General features: G+C 39.1%; 1 protein-coding gene across 1 annotated transcript in view; it reads right to left on the reverse strand.

Annotated features, from left to right (window-relative positions):
- CSF3R (colony stimulating factor 3 receptor) overlaps positions 1–20,383 on the reverse strand; it is a 191,809-nt gene that overhangs the window by 115,841 nt on the left and 55,585 nt on the right. The gene's annotated exons all lie outside the window — the stretch shown is intronic.

Raw genomic sequence — 20,383 nt, forward strand, 5'->3', positions numbered from 1 at the left:
GCACTCAGTCTGCAGTATGGTACTGGCCTTGGTGCCCTCCTTACCACTCAAAGTGGAATTAGATATGGAGAAAGATAGGCGGCACTCTCAGGACTTAGTAAGCAAAGAAATTATGAAGGCAATTGCAGCCTATCGGTCATATATATATATATACACATACACATAGCATATTAAACATGCATACATATATATATATATATATATATATATATATATACACACACATGCATACAGTACACGTATCTATACGCATGTATTTATATCATATGTGTGTGTGTTTATATGTATGTATTTACATGTGTATATATGTATGCACAAATTGCACATGGATATATATGTACTATAATTAAAATAAAGTAAACTTTTATTAAGCACTTACAAGTGCCACCAGGAAGAAAGCAGACTGCAGAGGACGCTAGAAAGCCATTAATAATACTCATGCAGCAAAAAAAAATAAACAAAATTTTTTTTTGGTGGAGGGGGGTTTCTGGGTGCTCGGAAACCCCCCCTGGGTGCGCCACTGACTGGCCCGATGGCTACAATGCAGCACTATGATGAGTTTGAGGTGCAGTTCTTACTACTGCTTTTGTCTTGGACTCACTTCCAATATCATCTGACTGTAGCTGCTGCTGCTGCAGTACAAAGTTTGCAGGCAGTTCCCAAGCAGCGATGGGGGGGGGGGGGGGGGGGTAAGTAGAAGGGCAATGTGGGGTACATTGGTGGGCAGGGATTGACATAATGGTAGTCACAAGGATATCTTAGTGAAAAGCTGGTGGTCAGGAGGGCATGTTAGGAAAAAGCTGGTGGACTAAAGGGCATTGAGGATAATATTGGTGAGCAGAGGGCAGGTAAAGGAAAAGATGGTGGGCAAAAGGGATCGTGAAATATAAGCTGGTGGGCAGAGTTGCATGTGACAAAAAAGCTGGGGGGCAGTGGGGCAAGTTAGAAAAAAGTTGGTGGATGGAGAGAGGAAAAACTAGTGGGTAACAATAACATAGTTAATAAGGTTGAAAAAAAGACAAATTGTCCATCGAGTTCAAACCTGAATTATAATTTTTACACTATTCTCTATGTAACTATAGTTAACTATAATGACCCAGATGAGGTTATTTTATTTATTTATTTATTTATTTATTTTAAGTCTAACTAACAACTATAATTCGTGCTGTATCTAAAACACTCATTTTAAATGCTATATCCTTGGATATCTTTTTCATTTAGAAATGTATCTAATCCATTTGTAAATTATTAGCATTACTACCTTCTCGGGCAGAGAATTCCAAATCCTTTCTGCCCTTTACTGTGAAGAACCCTTTCATTCGTTGGGTACAAAATGTTCTCTTCTCTAACCTCAGAGGGTGTCCACATGTCCTGTGTAGAAATTTTTCAGTAAACTGATAGCTCCATGTATTGTCCCTTTATATATTTGTAAAAATGAATAATGTCTCATCTTAGATGCCTCTTTTCTAGTGTGAACATATCTAACCTAGTAAGACTTTCCTCATAATCCAGTGCCTCTAACCCCTTAATCAATTTTGTGGCTCGCCTCTGAACCCTATCTAGCTCTAAGATATCTTTTTTATAGTGCGGTGCCCAGAACTGTACACAATATTCAAGGTGTGGCCGTACCAATGATTTATACAATGGCAGGATTACGCTCTCAAGGGGAACATGTAAGGGAAAAGCAGTTGGCAATACTAATGTTTTCATGATTCTTTTTTATCTGAGTTAGAATAGACACTTTATGTATTGTGCAGGTATACGGGCATTAGACATTGCCTTTGAACAAGTGCGTTAATACATAGACAAGAGACAAATTGTCACAAAAATAAGTATTTTGCCGGCTGCATCTGTCAAGTTTTTTTTTATTTTGGTTTAGCTATTTAAAAAACAAAAATTTGGAACCCTCCTTCCCCACTTCTAGAAATATTGTGTTTGCCCCTAGGCAGCAATGGAGCCTGGACAGTGATCTGTATCAAACATCAGTGCATCTAAACTACAGCCTTGATGACCAGCCAATAGGAGGTAAGAATTCCTATCATGTTAACAAAGAAACATAACATTAAATTTGAAGATAAGAACCACTTGGCCCTTCTAGTCTTCCCTTTTTTTTTTATCCTTTAGGTAACCTCAACTCTTTTTGATCCTTAGTTCTTTGCGTTCAGTTTGTGTCTGTTGGTATTGGAAACAAACACCATGCTGAATGTCACATTAGTATATAATTTTTTGCAACTTTAGTGGTAGGGGCCACACAAGTTAGTTGACCTGGGGCCAGACAAACCTTAATCTGTCCCTAGGCACAAAGCTGCTCTAAAGTACAGCTATCTCTAATTGCTGTCTGCAAGTCATATACCCAAACTATTACACATCTGAAAGGGGTGTGCTTAGGGATGACCATCAGCCATCGATAGTCACAAAACATTGATGACTAACTACAGATGGTTGATGGTTTTGCCATCGGTGGCAGAGAGCCAATGGTTATCTGCTATCGATGGCTGAGTGGGACAAAAGTTTTTTTGTTTTTTTCCCCTGGGCATGGAGCTTATCCCTGCTCCCGTCAGCCAGCTAAGCCCTGCCCCCATCTTTGATTGGTCCGCATCACCGGACAGCACCTACTAGTGGTGGCCATTGAGTTTTTCAAACCATGAATGATTCACCACAGATTGTTTATCGACATCGATGGTTATGGCCGATGGCAACCATTGATGGACAGTTCACCAATGGCCATTCCTAGGTATGCTGCAACTGCATGTCCTTACTGTCCCTTACTGGAATGTGAATGTTACTGATCTGTCTCAGAAAATGTTAGATGTGTGTATGCATAGTGAGATAAATGCACAATATTATTACATGTAAAAGTAATTTACATCACACTCTTAAGCATTCCTATGACCCTAACACAAACCACTGGACCTCAAATATTACATTATTTCCCACAATTTCTACAGTAATGCATTTTTATTTTCTACAGTATATACTTAAATATACTTCTAGGTGGTTTAGGCAGTGGAGTTCTAGTAAATAATAATTTCCAAATAAACAATATAAATATTACCATTTTATTTTTAAATCCTCTCTAACACATGATAATACAAAATAACTTAAAAAGATTACATTACACAATAGTAACACATACAGCATTGACAGTAAAAACAGCAACAGATCATCAATGCATATTCAAATGATTTATGTGCACATAGAAGCTACTGTATCTGCAATATATATAATTGAATCCCACTGTTTAGATGGATTCTTTGTTTACAAAATCAGGTAACAATATATCAAAGTGGTTTTGGAACCCTAGTTAATATACGTGTCTTTAATAGACATATAGGGGTCTGTTTAGCAAGCAAAAAGTCACTTAAACCATGCAGAAAGTTTCAGATTTGCAACAGTAACCATGTCAACATTCATAATGTTGACATCAGAATACTGACATGGTTCAACATGATGACAGGCACCACATCGACATCCTCTTCACAGGTCTGCACCAGAAGTGCTGCACACGTGACCACCAGGACCAAGTAGATGACACTGGAGACAGTGGTGCAACAAGGAACAGGTAAGTGACTGCTGGGCCACCAGGGAGGTAGGGACGACATTCTATCAAGTCGACATAACATCTATGTAGTCATGATGGATGTCAACATGGTCACTGTCAACATGCTAAGCATGTTGACATAACTTCCCTGGTGGCTCTTCGGTCACTTACTTGATGCATATCAACTTGGTGCATGTGGCATTTAATTTAAAAGTCTGCTTTAAACATAAACTTTTTATTAATACATGTATTTACCCATGATATCACACAGTTACTAAACCCAAAGCTCTGTAACCACTTAGATTTGGTTCAAGAGCTGACATTTTTAGGTATTCCTAAATTACTGCCTAACTTATTTAAGACTACATAGACAGAACATAATTAAATGGTATGTACTGGTATAAAAAGTCACAAACGTATAGGAATATAATTGTTGATATCAAATGTACATACAGAAATATAAATGCAAAATAGGTTACTTAAAAATAAAATAGGTATAAACACTGAAACAGTCATACAATTTTGCATAATATGCCACTTGTTGAACAGTAGGAGGATTGCATGCTTTGAACTAAATATGAATATCTGCTTGAATTCAGAGTTGGATACATCTATGTGACCAAACTACCCCCAGCTGCTCCCACCCAACAGTTAAACTGCCCGCAATCCAACTGTGAAAGTATCCTACATTACTATCAGTGTTGATTTTCACCAGCCCTATCCTTGGAGCAACATCAGACAGTTCTCTGCATACCCTCACATCTGAATAGCCCACAAGTCTGTATCTACACCCACGGCACACCTCCTACATGCAAATGGCCTGTTTCCGCTGAGTAAACCGAAGTATAAAGAGATTTATGCCCTTATTTATCAAAGAGCGATACATTTTACTATGAGTGATAAATTGCACCAGCCAATCCGCTCCTAACTGCCATGTTACAGACTGTGTTTGAAAAATGACAGTTAGGAGCTGATTGGCTGGTGCAATTTATCACTCATTGATAAATAAGGACATAAATTTCTTTATACTTAGGAGGCTGATCCAAGATTTAAGGAAGTTTCTTCTAATGCAGACAACCGCATCATATCAGCACTGTTTCATGTAATATAACCGTAGTAGTAGTAGTAGTAGTAGTAGTATGTGATGATGATGATGATGATAATATTATTATTATTAGTAATAATAATAATAATGACAATCTTATTTTAGTACATGTAAACCATAAACAGCAACATACTATTCAGCTATACCCCAAATAAAGCATACTGTAGCTCCAAATGTGCTTTTTAAAAAACAATGAAGACAAAATCAGTTTGTCTAATAAATGTTTCTAATTGCTTTTTGCCCCCTGCAATATTTGTGAGTATCCCAAAACAGTAATAATGCTTAGGTTTCTTTTGTCTGTGGAAGATTTGCCAACAACACAATCCAAGAATACACATATTATGAAACAATATTGGCACTTTTTCTGCTGTGCACAAATGAGCAAGACAAAACATTGGTATAATATAACTGACATAGTGTATATTAGGTTATGTTATATTTACTGTATATATAAATTAAAAATATAAAACACAAACTATACCTCAACTTGCTGCAAAAGAGTTCCCCCTTTTCTGTAGGGAAGTTAAAAGACAAATCCCAAATAGTCAATGTTTTACTTGTCGCTTGAATAATTGGAAGCCTTGAATTCTCAGGAATAGGGAAACAGGAAAAGTGCCATTGCATGTTATGGAGAATAACAAATGATCAAAATATTCCCCACTGTGACTTGGACAATGCATCAACTAAGATGTTAGGGGCCTCACAAGTGTGTTGAACCATGGTTATTATATGTTTCCTTCATAGTTAAAATGGACCTGTCACTATAACTTTAACATACAGTGTATACACAATATACTTGTACTGGAAATGCACATGTCTGTTATATTTACTTTTTATGTTTCTTTCTTCTCCTCTTGCAATCTTAATACCAGGAACATTCACATGCAAACTACACATATTCGGAACTGTTACAATAGAATAACCCCTAACCTCCCCCACCCCCACAGCCTAACCCTGAACCTCCCTAGTACCTAACCCTAACTACTTACAGGTGGCTTCCAGCGGGATCCTGACCACATCCCTACAATAGTAAAAAAGAAACATGCCAATGTTCTTTGGAGCAAAATACAACAAAATACAAAAAATATGCTAATGTGAGTCCAAAAAAGTTGAACCATTTTGGTAGTTTTAAGTTTTATTTTAGACATTCATCTTGGTGTTTCTACAACTCAAATTTACTATTATGACAGACAAGTAACATACTGCTTCTGCTATTCAACCTCAGTAACATATGCACAGTATTTAACAATGTAAAAAAACCTTCCTGTGCACCAGTACCAGGTCCAGCTTTATTCTTTAGGTGGTAACCAGTCCGGTCCAGCTTAATTCTTCAGCAGGTAACAAGTCCGTTCCAGCTTTGTTCTTCAGCTGATAACCAGTCTGGTCCAGCTTTATTCTTAAGACGGTAACCAGTCCGGTCCAGCTTTATTCTTCAGCCGTTAACCAGTCCAGCTTTATTCTTCAGGCGGTAACCAGTCCGGTCCAGCTTTATTCTTCAGCCGGTTACCAGTCCAGTCCAGCTTTATTCTTCAGCCAGTAACCAGTTCGTCCAGCTTTATTCTTCAGCCGGTAACGAGTCCGGTTCAGCTTTATTCTTCAGCCGATAACTTGTCCAGTCCAACTTTATTCTTCAGCCAGTAACCAGTCCAGATATAATAGGAAAGGAAAGACAAAAGAAATCCTTTTTGGGAGCACTCTTATTGTTAATTATAATTAATCTAAACAGGTTGATAATGTGATAATGAGTAATCTAAAACTTAGCATTTATTCTGTTCCTATTAAAATATCGACCAATGCGGTCCAATATAGCTTTTATCTCTATCTTAGTTTATAGAATAAAGAGTGGAATAGAAAGGTGAAGTATGAAATATAGTGAGAGTGAGCAGCATAGAGTCGCTCCACCAGTGTTGTTCTAAATGAAAATTAGGTGATCATCTTGGTGATATCCACAGTGCCTGGTCTTCCTATGTGGTCTCCCTTCAAAGTACTAGCCAGGTCTATCCTATCAGCTTCCGAGATGGAAGATCGGGCTACTTTCAGGATAGTACGACCTTGAATAGTAAAGATGATAAATGAAGGAAGAAGGAACCCACTTCTGCTGTCTGTACTCTGCCTGATACTCGTTACTGGATCAATTGGCCCCAGGCTTTTCCAGATGAGAGAGTGTTGGAAAAGAGAACCATCACCTGTCTCATAGGGACCTGAATAATCACTTTTCTTGGAAATGAGACAGAGCAAAAGAAAGAAAGAAGAAGGAACCACTTCTGCTTTCTGTTGTAACAGCAAAATGTACGCTGAGAAGGGCGAATGCCCTTGTCAACACTGCTGTTAGCCAGATGAGAGAGTGATGAAGAGAAAGGTTCAGCTCGAAACAGATTGTGGGAGGAGTCAATGTTGAATAATTAATAATTCAGTTGAAATAAATTCATTCAGAAACCATCCCAAAATGGCTAATCACCTTTTAATTGGCCTAAAAAGACTGCCCAAAGATAAACAATAATTATACTAGTGATTGGACAATTATAGCAAGATCCACTAGAATGAGCATTTGGCCATTGTTATATATCATGAATGTAAATATAGATCAATCTATATATAATATTGGTTCCAATCAGATAGTTATTCTTAATTATTATTGTGAATCATGAACATTAATCACTCTATATGTAGTGCGGGTTCCAATAGAAGAAAAACACTGGACTCTAACAAAAACATATATAATATAGTAAAATTACTGATCAAATCTGCAAAGCACAAAAAGGCTTGTAAAGCCAAGAAATTCAATTATCCTTCATTTGATAACATAGTGTTAAAGTGGCTATATCATCATACATTGTTAAGCTAATTAATCTATTTGAAGGTTTATTTATCCTCAGCTACAGGTTCAATCCATAGATTTCAGACAAGTTCATTTATGAAAATATACAATCATAAATTGATGCTTTCTGCAGAGGAAAAATGGCACAATGCTGAAAAAGAACTATGTAGTTCAAACATTTCTGTGCTAAATATTGTAGTTTGGAATATCATTATCCCCTGCTGACATGATTGAAAGGAACAAAATCTGACACAGTTGAAAAGAGCAAAATCTGACACATTCGTTTGTCAGATATGAATTATTACTTTCTACAAGGGAGACATTTGCAACATTAGAGAAACATGAGACACTGTTGCTTCACACACAAAAAATCAGCAGTATTTCTCCACAGGACATTCATTTGTCAAAGTCAGCAGCATTAATCCACAGGACATTTATTTGTTGATATAGAAAGACATGGACTTTTACTTTCTGCAGAGTGCAATATGTAAGAGCATGAAAGTGATGTTTCTTCACTCTCAAAGTCGGCAGTATTAATCCACACAAACAGTGAATTAGGCCATCATTAAATCGCACAATGCTGCAGGGGCTGAATTATCAGACATTATTAGGTTAGATGGTAAATTCAAGACCTCAGTGTTTTCTGCTGACATTGTTACAAAAATGGGTCTCAAGAAAATGTAGAACATTCATTTGCTGAGATAGATAGTGCTTTATGCAGAAAAGAATACTATAGCATATATATCACTCACATATAGAATGCACCTCATTAGTAATTTTGTGCAGGGACAACAGGCGGATTAGGTGTATATAATTTTAATTAATACACTATTCCTACAAAGAAGGGTATATGTAGCGAATCCCTATTATCCTTAAAGTTTTAAGGGTGCGCTATATAGATAGGAAAGAAGAGAGCAGAGCAGGGTAAATGCCGCCATGGGTAGATACATTAGGTATAGAGTGAGAGAGTATAAGTTACCAAACGCCGCTCCATACTGCTTCGGATGCCGGCGTGTATCAGTGTCCTCCACTGCCCTGGCTGACTCTCAGCTCCCCGCTCACTTCTATCGCGCGCCGTCCCACTGAGGTGCTGCGGCCGCCCGAACCACAAGGGGGCGTGGCCGCAAGACGTCCTTAGATGACGTCAGTCCCGACGTACGTTTCACCGCTGGGCTTGTTCACGGGAGCCTCAATCCCGCAAGCCCAGCCGTGACTTTATAAGGGATTATGCAAATGAGCAATAATAGTTAGATCAAGCCAATTAATCAGATAGGATCTGTTCATAGGTTTAGGACATTAGTCCTAGCGCCAAGTACTACCAGATTTAGTTCATATGATTGATGTAGAAAATTAGAGTTGATCACTATAAAAAAGATGATTATATAAAATGAAGGATGAAATAAACCCGGTCATTCAAAATTTCATAGGGCCCATACAAGCCAGAGGGAAGAGAAAGTTGCTGGTTGATTAGTTAGTTACATAGATCTAGCTCCCAAATCATGCTAATCAATCAAATGAAATCTGTTCATGGGTTAAGGACATTGGTCCTGACGCCAAATACTACCCAATTTTAATCCATATACTTAATATAGGAATATAGAGTTAATCCCTATAGATAAATTGGTTGAATAATTATATAAGATGGTGAAATCAGGTCGTCTGAGATGTCATAAAACCACAAAAGGGCCAGAGAGGAGAGAGATTACTAATTAATAAATTAGTTATACAGAACTAGCTCCAGATGGAACATTTTGTATGGATATACATATAAATGTATGTGCAGAAAGATTTTGTGCACTATGCATTTGGTTACCAAATGGCCAACAGAAAGAAGAAGATTTACTTGTTAATCAATGATGCAATAATATCCTATAAGGACTATTGTATGTCCGTTTATATTATTAAAACATTTTGAAAAATTTTTTTTTTTACAAGTAAACTGTAAATAAACTGTAAATAAATAAATTAATTATATGTTCTTTAATCGAGATTAGATGAATTAAATGTGTATGTGAAGGTTGTTGTAAAAAATTTATGTGTGAGATTTATGAAAAACTATAATTAATGAAAAAAACTAATATATAAGTGAAATAATGTGTAAAATAATGAGAGAAACTGAGTGTTGTTGACTGATTTGAAAATGTATATGTATTAATTGGTGTCAATCTAAAAAAATTTTTATGGCAATAGATGTGAAAAATATTAGAGTAGTGAATAATGAGAGTGAACTGTGAAGAGGGAATAGGTGAAAAGTGAAAAAAGATTGCGTGTTGGTATGTCTTGACAGAAAAAAAGGGGGTGAGATGAGTGTGAAAGTAAAGAAAAAAGAAAAAAGAAAAAGGGTGTGTGACCAAATAAATATATATATAGAGAGAAATAAATGGGAAGAAGGTGAATTAATTAATATTAATTGGCCAAATATTTGAGTGAAAACATTTGTTAATAAATATTTAAAATGTAACTTTAACTGATGTGTTCATGTATATATGTAAATACTTGATTGCCTATGCACATAAAATACATGAACAGAGAAATGTTGTGCCTTAGAAGACAGAGAAAAGTATATGGGGAACAAAAGAGCAAATTGAACTATAATTGATGTTCTCATTCAAACCTCGTGGTATCAGTGTCTGTAACTTAAAGATCCATTCTGATTCTTTTTTTTGCAAGCTATTCATTAAGTCTCCTCCCCTTATGCCCATTTTGAGATGTTCCAGGCCAAAGATTCGTAGATCTTGACTTCTACTATTGTGAACCTTTAAAAAGTGCTTGGCAACAGTGGTCAGAGTCTTGAATTTGGATGCATCTGATTTAGCGTTACGAACATTACCCACATGTTCCAATGCTCTGACTTTGAGCATACGTGAAGTCATGCCCACGAGGTTTGAATGAGAACATCAATTATAGTGTCTTCCTGGAATAAACAAATAAAACAAAAAACTTACTGACCTTAATGATTCGTGGAGAGAGACAGATATATTATAATTCTCAGTACACTGAATGAGCATGATCTGCATAAGAACCATGGCTCTTTGACCTATCAATTTGCTCTTTTGTTCCCCATATACTTTTCTCTGTCTTCTAAGGCACAACATTTCTCTGTTCATGTATTTTATGTGCATAGGCAATCAAGTATTTACATATATATGAACACATCAGTTAAAGTTAAATTTTAAATATTTATTAACAAATGTTTTCACTCAAATATTTGGCCAATTAATATTAATTAATTCACCTTCTTCCCATTTATTTCTCTCTATATATATATTTATTTGGTCACACACCCTTTTTCTTTTTTCTTTTTTCTTTACTTTCACACTCATCTCACCCCCTTTTTTTCTGTCAAGACATACCAACACGCAATCTTTTTTCACTTTTCACCTATTCCCTCTTCACAGTTCACTGTCTCATTATTCACTACTCTAGTATTTTTCACATCTATTGCCATAAAATTTTTTTTAGATTGACACCAATTAATACATATACATTTTCAAATCAGTCAACAACACTCAGTTTCTCTCATTATTTTACACATTATTTCACTTATATATTAGTTTTTTTCATTAATTATAGTTTTTCATAAATCTCACACATAAATTTTTTACAACAACCTTCACATACACATTTAATTCATCTAATCTCGATTAAAGAACATATAATTAATTTATTTATTTACAGTTTATTTACAGTTTACTTGTAAAAAAAAATTTTTTTCAAAATGTTTTAATAATATAAACGGACATACAATAGTCCTTATAGGATATTATTGCATCATTGATTAACAAGTAAATCTTCTTCTTTCTGTTGGCCATTTGGTAACCAAATGCATAGTGCACAAAATCTTTCTGCACATACATTTATATGTATATCCATACAAAATGTTCCATCTGGAGCTAGTTCTGTATAACTAATTTATTAATTAGTAATCTCTCTCCTCTCTGGCCCTTTTGTGGTTTTATGACATCTCAGACGACCTGATTTCACCATCTTATATAATTATTCAACCAATTTATCTATAGGGATTAACTCTATATTCCTATATTAAGTATATGGATTAAAATTGGGTAGTATTTGGCGTCAGGACCAATGTCCTTAACCCATGAACAGATTTCATTTGATTGATTAGCATGATTTGGGAGCTAGATCTATGTAACTAACTAATCAACCAGCAACTTTCTCTTCACTCTGGCTTGTATGGGCCCTATGAAATTTTGAATGACCGGGTTTATTTCATCCTTCATTTTATATAATCATCTTTTTTATAGTGATCAACTCTAATTTTCTACATCAATCATATGAACTAAATCTGGTAGTACTTGGCGCTAGGACTAATGTCCTAAACCTATGAACAGATCCTATCTGATTAATTGGCTTGATCTAACTATTATTGCTCATTTGCATAATCCCTTATAAAGTCACGGCTGGGCTTGCGGGATTGAGGCTCCCGTGAACAAGCCCAGCGGTGAAACGTACGTCGGGACTGACGTCATCTAAGGACGTCTTGCGGCCACGCCCCCCTTGTGGTTCGGGCGGCCGCAGCACCTCAGTGGGACGGCGCGCGATAGAAGTGAGCGGGGAGCTGAGAGTCAGCCAGGGCAGTGGAGGACACTGATACACGCCGGCATCCGAAGCAGTATGGAGCGGCGTTTGGTAACTTATACTCTCTCACTCTATACCTAATGTATCTACCCATGGCGGCATTTACCCTGCTCTGCTCTCTTCTTTCCTATCTATATAGCGCACCCTTAAAACTTTAAGGATAATAGGGATTCGCTACATATACCCTTCTTTGTAGGAATAGTGTATTAATTAAAATTATATACACCTAATCCGCCTGTTGTCCCTGCACAAAATTACTAATGAGGTGCATTCTATATGTGAGTGATATATATGCTATAGTATTCTTTTCTGCATAAAGCACTATCTATCTCAGCAAATGAATGTTCTACATTTTCTTGAGACCCATTTTTGTAACAATGTCAGCAGAAAACACTGAGGTCTTGAATTTACCATCTAACCTAATAATGTCTGATAATTCAGCCCCTGCAGCATTGTGCGATTTAATGATGGCCTAATTCACTGTTTGTGTGGATTAATACTGCCGACTTTGAGAGTGAAGAAACATCACTTTCATGCTCTTACATATTGCACTGTGCAGAAAGTAAAAGTCCATGTCTTTCTATATCAACAAATAAATGTCCTGTGGATTAATGCTGCTGACTTTGACAAATGAATGTCCTGTGGAGAAATACTGCTGATTTTTTGTGTGTGAAGCAACAGTGTCTCATGTTTCTCTAATGTTGCAAATGTCTCCCTTGTAGAAAGTAATAATTCATATCTGACAAACGAATGTGTCAGATTTTGCTCTTTTCAACTGTGTCAGATTTTGTTCCTCTCAATCATGTCAGCAGGGGATAATGATATTCCAAACTACAATATTTAGCACAGAAATGTTTGAACTACATAGTTCTTTTTCAGCATTGTGCCATTTTTCCTCTGCAGAAAGCATCAATTTATGATTGTATATTTTCATAAATGAACTTGTCTGAAATCTATGGATTGAACCTGTAGCTGAGGATAAATAAACCTTCAAATAGATTAATTAGCTTAACAATGTATGATGATATAGCCACTTTAACACTATGTTATCAAATGAAGGATAATTGAATTTCTTGGCTTTACAAGCCTTTTTGTGCTTTGCAGATCTGATCAGTAATTTTACTATATTATATATGTTTTTGTTAGAGTCCAGTGTTTTTCTTCTATTGGAACCCGCACTACATATAGAGTGATTAATGTTCATGATTCACAATAATAATTAAGAATAACTATCTGATTGGAACCAATATTATATATAGATTGATCTATATTTACATTCATGATATATATAACAATGGCCAAATGCTCATTCTAGTGGATCTTGCTATAATTGTCCAATCACTAGTATAATTATTGTTTATCTTTGGGCGGTCTTTTTAGGCCAATTAAAAGGTGATTAGCCATTTTGGGATGGTTTCTGAATGAATTTATTTCAACTGAATTATTAATTATTCAACATTGACTCCTCCCACAATCTGTTTCGAGCTGAACCTTTCTCTTCATCACTCTCTCATCTGGCTAACAGCAGTGTTGACAAGGGCATTCGCCCTTCTCAGCGTACATTTTGCTGTTACAACAGAAAGCAGAAGTGGTTCCTTCTTCTTTCTTTCTTTTGCTCTGTCTCATTTCCAAGAAAAGTGATTATTCAGGTCCCTATGAGACAGGTGATGGTTCTCTTTTCCAACACTCTCTCATCTGGAAAAGCCTGGGGCCAATTGATCCAGTAACGAGTATCAGGCAGAGTACAGACAGCAGAAGTGGGTTCCTTCTTCCTTCATTTATCATCTTTACTATTCAAGGTCGTACTATCCTGAAAGTAGCCCGATCTTCCATCTCGGAAGCTGATAGGATAGACCTGGCTAGTACTTTGAAGGGAGACCACATAGGAAGACCAGGCACTGTGGATATCACCAAGATGATCACCTAATTTTCATTTAGAACAACACTGGTGGAGCGACTCTATGCTGCTCACTCTCACTATATTTCATACTTCACCTTTCTATTCCACTCTTTATTCTATAAACTAAGATAGAGATAAAAGCTATATTGGACCGCATTGGTCGATATTTTAATAGGAACAGAATAAATGCTAAGTTTTAGATTACTCATTATCACATTATCAACCTGTTTAGATTAATTATAATTAACAATAAGAGTGCTCCCAAAAAGGATTTCTTTTGTCTTTCCTTTCCTATTATATGTGTAGTTAATCTACAAAAGTATTTTTGGGAGCACCACCAATAATCAAAGTGCTATTCAAAAACTTGGTTACTAGCACTGTTTATATTGGTTATCTTTATATTTGTTTATATCTAAGTGTGGCTTTACAGCACACTGCTAGTGCGGAACTGACAAATCCTATTTCAAAAGTAACCAGTCCAGTCCAGCTTTATTCTTCAGCTGGTAACCAGTCCAGTACAGCTTTATTCTTCAGCTGGTGACCAGTCCAGTATAGAACCACCCAGTGGTCTACTACCAGAAATCTATATCAAAAGGCAGTTCTCACTGCTACCCAAATCTCATGCAAAATAGTTAAATTCAGCCTTCTAGATTTCAGCCATGAGTTGCAGCCAGTGGATCCCTGTCATCACCTGAAGCAGGTAACACTGTGATTAAAACCGTGATACACACTTCCTATGGCTCTGATCCCTTGTTGTAATAAAACACACATACCCTGTAATGCAACACACATATCTGCCCTGTAATGGGCAACACACAGGGCCGGTTCTAGCCCTTGTGGCGCCCCAGGCGGAAAATAGGGGCGTGGCTTCATACAGGGCGTGGTCAGTTACGCCCCCTGTAGAGTTGTGCCCCAATTTGTGCCCCCAGTAGCACCATTTGTGCCCCCAGTAGCGCCATTTGTGCCCCCAGTTGCGCCATTTGTGTCCCCAGTAGCGCTGCTTAAAAAAAAAAAAGGATACTTACAATCCCTGCTTCCGAGTCCCGGCCGTTGCAGACCTCCTCCGCCGCTGCCGCCACTCCTCTCGTCCGATCTATGGGAGAGACGTCATGGCGTCTCTCCCATAGCACAGCATAGACACTAGAGGTCAATCATGACCCCTAGCGTCTGTGCCAGTCCCACAATGCTGTGCGGTGCGCGTTGACGTCATCGCGCACCGCACAGCAAAGGTCCTCTGCACGAAGGGAAACTAGACGGATAGCATCTAGTTCCCTTCACTGCGGGGGGACCAGCGGGGGACACAGTGGCAGCGGGGGGCACAGTGGCGGATCTTGCCATGGTGCGGCGCCCTCCGGATGGCGCCGGCGCCCTCCGGATGGCGCCGGCGCCCTCCGGAAGGCGGCGCCCTGGGAAAAAGTCCTGCTTGCCCGTGGCAAGATCCGCTACTGGCAACACATCCCCAATAGCATCTCCAATAAATTACCACACTTCCTTGGCAACACAGCCACTAATGTAGTAACCAGTGTGCCGGTGAGTGGTGGCCATTTTCTTGTAGCACATATTCTCCTTACTCTTCTTACTCTCCTTAATGTTTCCTCCCCCAGCCTGTCCTGAGGGAGATTGCTAGAAGTCAAAGAGATCACCACTATTTCAGGAAGTCTCCATGACACTCAATGAAAGTCTGCAAGTATGATTGTTATATGACATGAATACATATTATTTACCTCAATTGTTGTTTTTGAGAATCAAATTTAAAACATAGCAGAGTTTAACTTAGTCAATAAAAACATAAGGTTTAGGATATCTCTTTTCTGAATTACTCCACCCTTCTCCTATCTGGCATTCTCCTTACCCATCTATACCTGTCCATCTATCTCTGCCTGACTGTGAATTTTCTCTCACAGTTCCACATACAGTACACCATGCAACACTGCAAATCCTTTTATCCTGCAGAATCTAAATGACTCTCATGTACAGGTCTCGACAACAACGCCCATCCATACATCTCAAAACTCACCTCAAAATGCACCTCTGATCTGCGTCTCTTGCCATCCTATATAAACACCTCTCACTACCGCCTACAAGAGGTCTCCACTTATGGAATTCCCTACTACCTGATCAGATTCTTTTCCATTTTCAAACCTCCAAATGAGTTCTGAAAATCTGCCATTTTCTTTAGTATACCTTACTCACAAGGGTGCCGCAGTCAGGTATGTAGATTGGTTCTAAATCAAATTATTTAGGCTGGCTTCTCTGGAAATCTACACTGCTTGGGTGGGCCATTCTCCCTATTCCACTTCCCATGCAATCTCTCCCTTCTCCATCTATGTAAGTGGTGTGCTTTCTCCTCTCTTGCCTACCACTGACTCTATTCCTCCCTTAAGTTTGTCCCATCCTCAGTCTGTGTCTCTGATCCCCCTCTCTACATCTGAAAACATATTTTTGTTTCCTGACTCCAACCTATTTGTATATTTGTCTCTCTGTCTGCCTACCTATGTGTGCCTCTCTGTCACCACCTTTGTTTGTATGGCTCCCTTTCTTTACCGCCCATCTACTTCCGCAACCCACTAGCCACCTGCACCACACCTTCTCTCCCTCATCTCCCACTTATCCTCTCTTCACTCTTCATGCCTTCCTTTCACCCTATACTATTCTGTGTGTTAGGAATTACCAATGCTGGTGGCTTCCATACAGAAGGGACACGGACAAACAGAAGTGCAACTGTATACATTACCACGTGACTGAAGTGATGGAGGCAGGTAAGTCCAATTTTTTTTTTTTTTGGGGGGGGGAGGGGGACATTCAGCTAAGTGCAAAGTTCCATCTGGAAGCAGCAGGTTATTGTGATAGGAAAACCTTGCTAGATATTGATTGTACCCCTGTAGGTTTCAAGCGAATATAGGCAAAGTTTTGCAGCCAGGTAAGAGACATTGTATTTGCATATGATGTTCCAACGAAACCTCACCGCTAAATGAATCTACTCTTAGCCTATGGGTGTTGTGAAAATACTGCTAAGGGCACCATGAACGGTGAAAGATTGGAAACTTCTGCTGTATTCCCATCTATACTACTCAGAACTAGCAGTATGTATATAGTAGAGGGCTATACAAAGTTCATGCTAAATGGAAATATCCCTGTTGTGTGTCCATACTGAAAATACAACTAGTAAATACTGTATGAACTGTCTCCCATACCGGTATATGGCAGTATAATGAGTGTTTAGTCTCTCACTTGTAAGTTAGAAGTTAATTAGTCTTGAAGCGTAATGCATATGTCATTGGCAGGATGAATGCATGTGAATACAACATACTTGTCTAGTCTTCTGGAAATTCCAGGAGACTCTCAATTTTGGAGGCGTTCTCCCAGCTACTGGCAGAGTGTGCGACCATCCTGTAGGGGTGGACATCAAACACTGAGAACTTTCAGTTGGATTCCTGCTGAACATCAATGGCTACTTCAATAGTTCTTATACTGTTTGCCCCTTCCCCATTGATGTTATCAGGAAACTGAGTGTTTAAACAGGGCTTTATCACCTGCTTAATTGTGTTATAGTAGGTGGATGACGTTTTGTCTTGCCAGTCACTCCAGGTTGTGGTGCTGTGTCCATGTTGTTATCAATGCTGGCTAGAGTAAAGATACATATTGTCAGCACTCGGGCATGCTGCTGTGCACACACCAATGTACATGGGGGTTCATTCCGATCCAGTCACACGCTGCTGGTTGTCGCAGCGGTGCGAACGGGTCTGTACTGTGCCTGCGCGGCGGCCACAATGCGCAGAGTTGTTGATGCATTCAACTGCCGATCTTTGAAGCGTGGATTCAGTTCCAGAAAGAATGGTGGATCTACAGCTATTTTGGGCTGCATAACAACTGAAAGAAGGTACAGGCTTGACCTTTGTCAAAACAATCTAGCACTGAAGCATTCAACTAGACTGGCACATTTGTTTATTCAGAGGGGTAGGATAATGAGAATCCTGAGACACTAATAAGAGAGTCTGATGAAATATGCTTATCTGTAAAGAATGTGATCTTGGACAGGTATGGTTTCAACACAGCTATACAAAGACCAATTAAATTGCCTAGTCATATGCTGTTAAACTCAAATAGCTTGCCAATTAATGTGAGTTTGGCCTCATTACAAATGATTTAATTAGGAGCAAGATTGTCTGCAGCATGTGCAATGATACAACACGCACAAACTATGGTACCTTGTGAGGACTCCTGGGGCAGAACTACCGGTGAGGAGGAGGTGGTGGCACCACGGCAAGAAGCGTGCCGCACCATGGAGGAAGCCGGGAGCACCAGGGAGTGAGGACCTACGAAGGGTGGAGGAGGAGTCTGAGACTGCAGCCACAGTACAGCCAGCCAGCAGCACCATCTTCATATTAATCAGTATGTGATCAGTATATATATATATATACACACACACACACACACACACACACACACACACACACACACACACACACACACACACACACACACACAGATGCAGCAGTGGATTACAGCAGCTGAACAAGATGTCTCTTGCGGCATTAGCATATTTCAACACAGTCGTTGTGTATAAAGATGCAGCAGCCGTGCTAATGTGTCCATTTCTCAATCAGGCCCTCAGTGTTCAACTTTTGGCTGACCATTGTGCTTGTCAATATTAAGTCTATTAAGCACATGATCTGACAATGTTTAGGTTCCAAGCCGAGGAGGTGACAGATCCAGTAAATGTGCCACTACACTTGGAAGCTCAGTAGATAAACAGATTGGGTACCACCAGCCCCCACGTACCTAATGAACAACAAAGTTTAATTTGTTATTGTAGCCTAGGGAGGTGTCGCAGTTTTCTATACTTTTTCCATATGGTTTTTCAATTAGTGTTTGGTTTCAGAGGTGTCACCAGGTGCGCACTCTGCACTATACCCACCATCCTATTTGTTACTAATCATTACTATCACTAATAGCAATCTATACCTGTTGGATATTTCTGGACACTGGGCCTGATTCAGAGATGGAGGTAAATGCAATTACAAGTAAGTTTTTTTCAGGCTTCACAATTGCTGATGTGTGTAAGTGAAGCTGGCACCCAGAAATGATAAGAGACGCCCACAGGAACTATCGCAACTCATTCGCAATTTCTCGTAGTCCGTAGAGGATGCTGGGGTCCATTTTGGTACCATGGGGTATAGACAGTTCCACGGGAGCCTTTGGCACTTTAAGACTTTTCAACAGTGTGAACTGGCTCCTCCCTCTATGCCCCTCCTCCAGACCTCAGTATAGGAACTGTGCCCGAGGAGACGGACAACTTAGAGAGAAGAATTTACATTAAACTAGTGGCGAGATTCACACCAGCTCACACCATACAAAGTATGCCGCCTAACATGGCTTTCAACATACATAACCATGCTAACGTCCATGCATAACGCAACAGCAACAGCTGTGAACATCTTAACACACGAGAACCTGTGTAAAAAGATAAAACGTAATTCTGCAGGAAAAATGAGCACTGGGTGGGCGCCCAGCATCCTCTACGGACTTCGAGAAAAGAGTTTACCGGTAGGTAATTAAAATCCTATTTTCTCTTACGTCCTAAGGAATGCTGGGGTCCATTTTAGAACCATGGGGATGTACCAAAGCTCCCAGTACGGGCGGGAAAGTGCTAATGTTCCTGCAGAACTGACTGACCAAATTGAAGGTCGTCAGCAGCCAAGGTGTCAAACCTGTAAAACTTAGCAAACGTGTTTGCCCCTGACCAAGTAGCTGCTCTGCAAATTTGCAACGCCGAAACACCCCAGGCAGCCACCCAGGAAGAACCCACTTTCTTTGTAGAGTGAGCCTTTACCGAACTCGGTAACGGCAATCCTGCCGTGGAATAATCATGCTGAATGGTACCTCCGACCCAGCACGCAATAGTCTGCCTAGAAGCAGTATCACCAATCTTGTTGGGGTCATAGAGGACAAACAAAGATTCTGTTTTCCTTATCCGAGCCGTTCTTGCAACATAAGTCCTCAACGCTCTGATGACATCCAAGGACTTTTGAAACGGCTGAAGTGTCAGAAGCCACTGGCACCACCACAGGTTGGTTGATATGTAAATAAGACACAACCTTTGGAAGAAAATGCTGACGCATTCGCAGTTCAGCTCTATCTTCATGAAAAATCAAATATGGACTCTTGTGTGACAGAGCCCCTAATTCAGACACTCGTCTGCCTGAGGCCAAGGCCAACAGCATGACCACTTTCCAAGTGAGAAACTTCAACTCTATCTCTTGTAGAGGCTCAAACCAGTCCGATTTAAGGAACTGCATCACCACATTTAGATCCCATGGGGCCGCAGGAGGCACAAAGGGAGGTTGGATGCGCAGAATCCCCTTCACGAACGTCTGGACCTCAGGAAGGGAAGCCAACTGTTTCTGAAAGAAAATGGAC

This window comes from Pseudophryne corroboree, chromosome 2 (genome assembly GCF_028390025.1).
Source record: "Pseudophryne corroboree isolate aPseCor3 chromosome 2, aPseCor3.hap2, whole genome shotgun sequence".
NCBI classification, from domain to species: Eukaryota; Metazoa; Chordata; class Amphibia; order Anura; family Myobatrachidae; genus Pseudophryne; species Pseudophryne corroboree.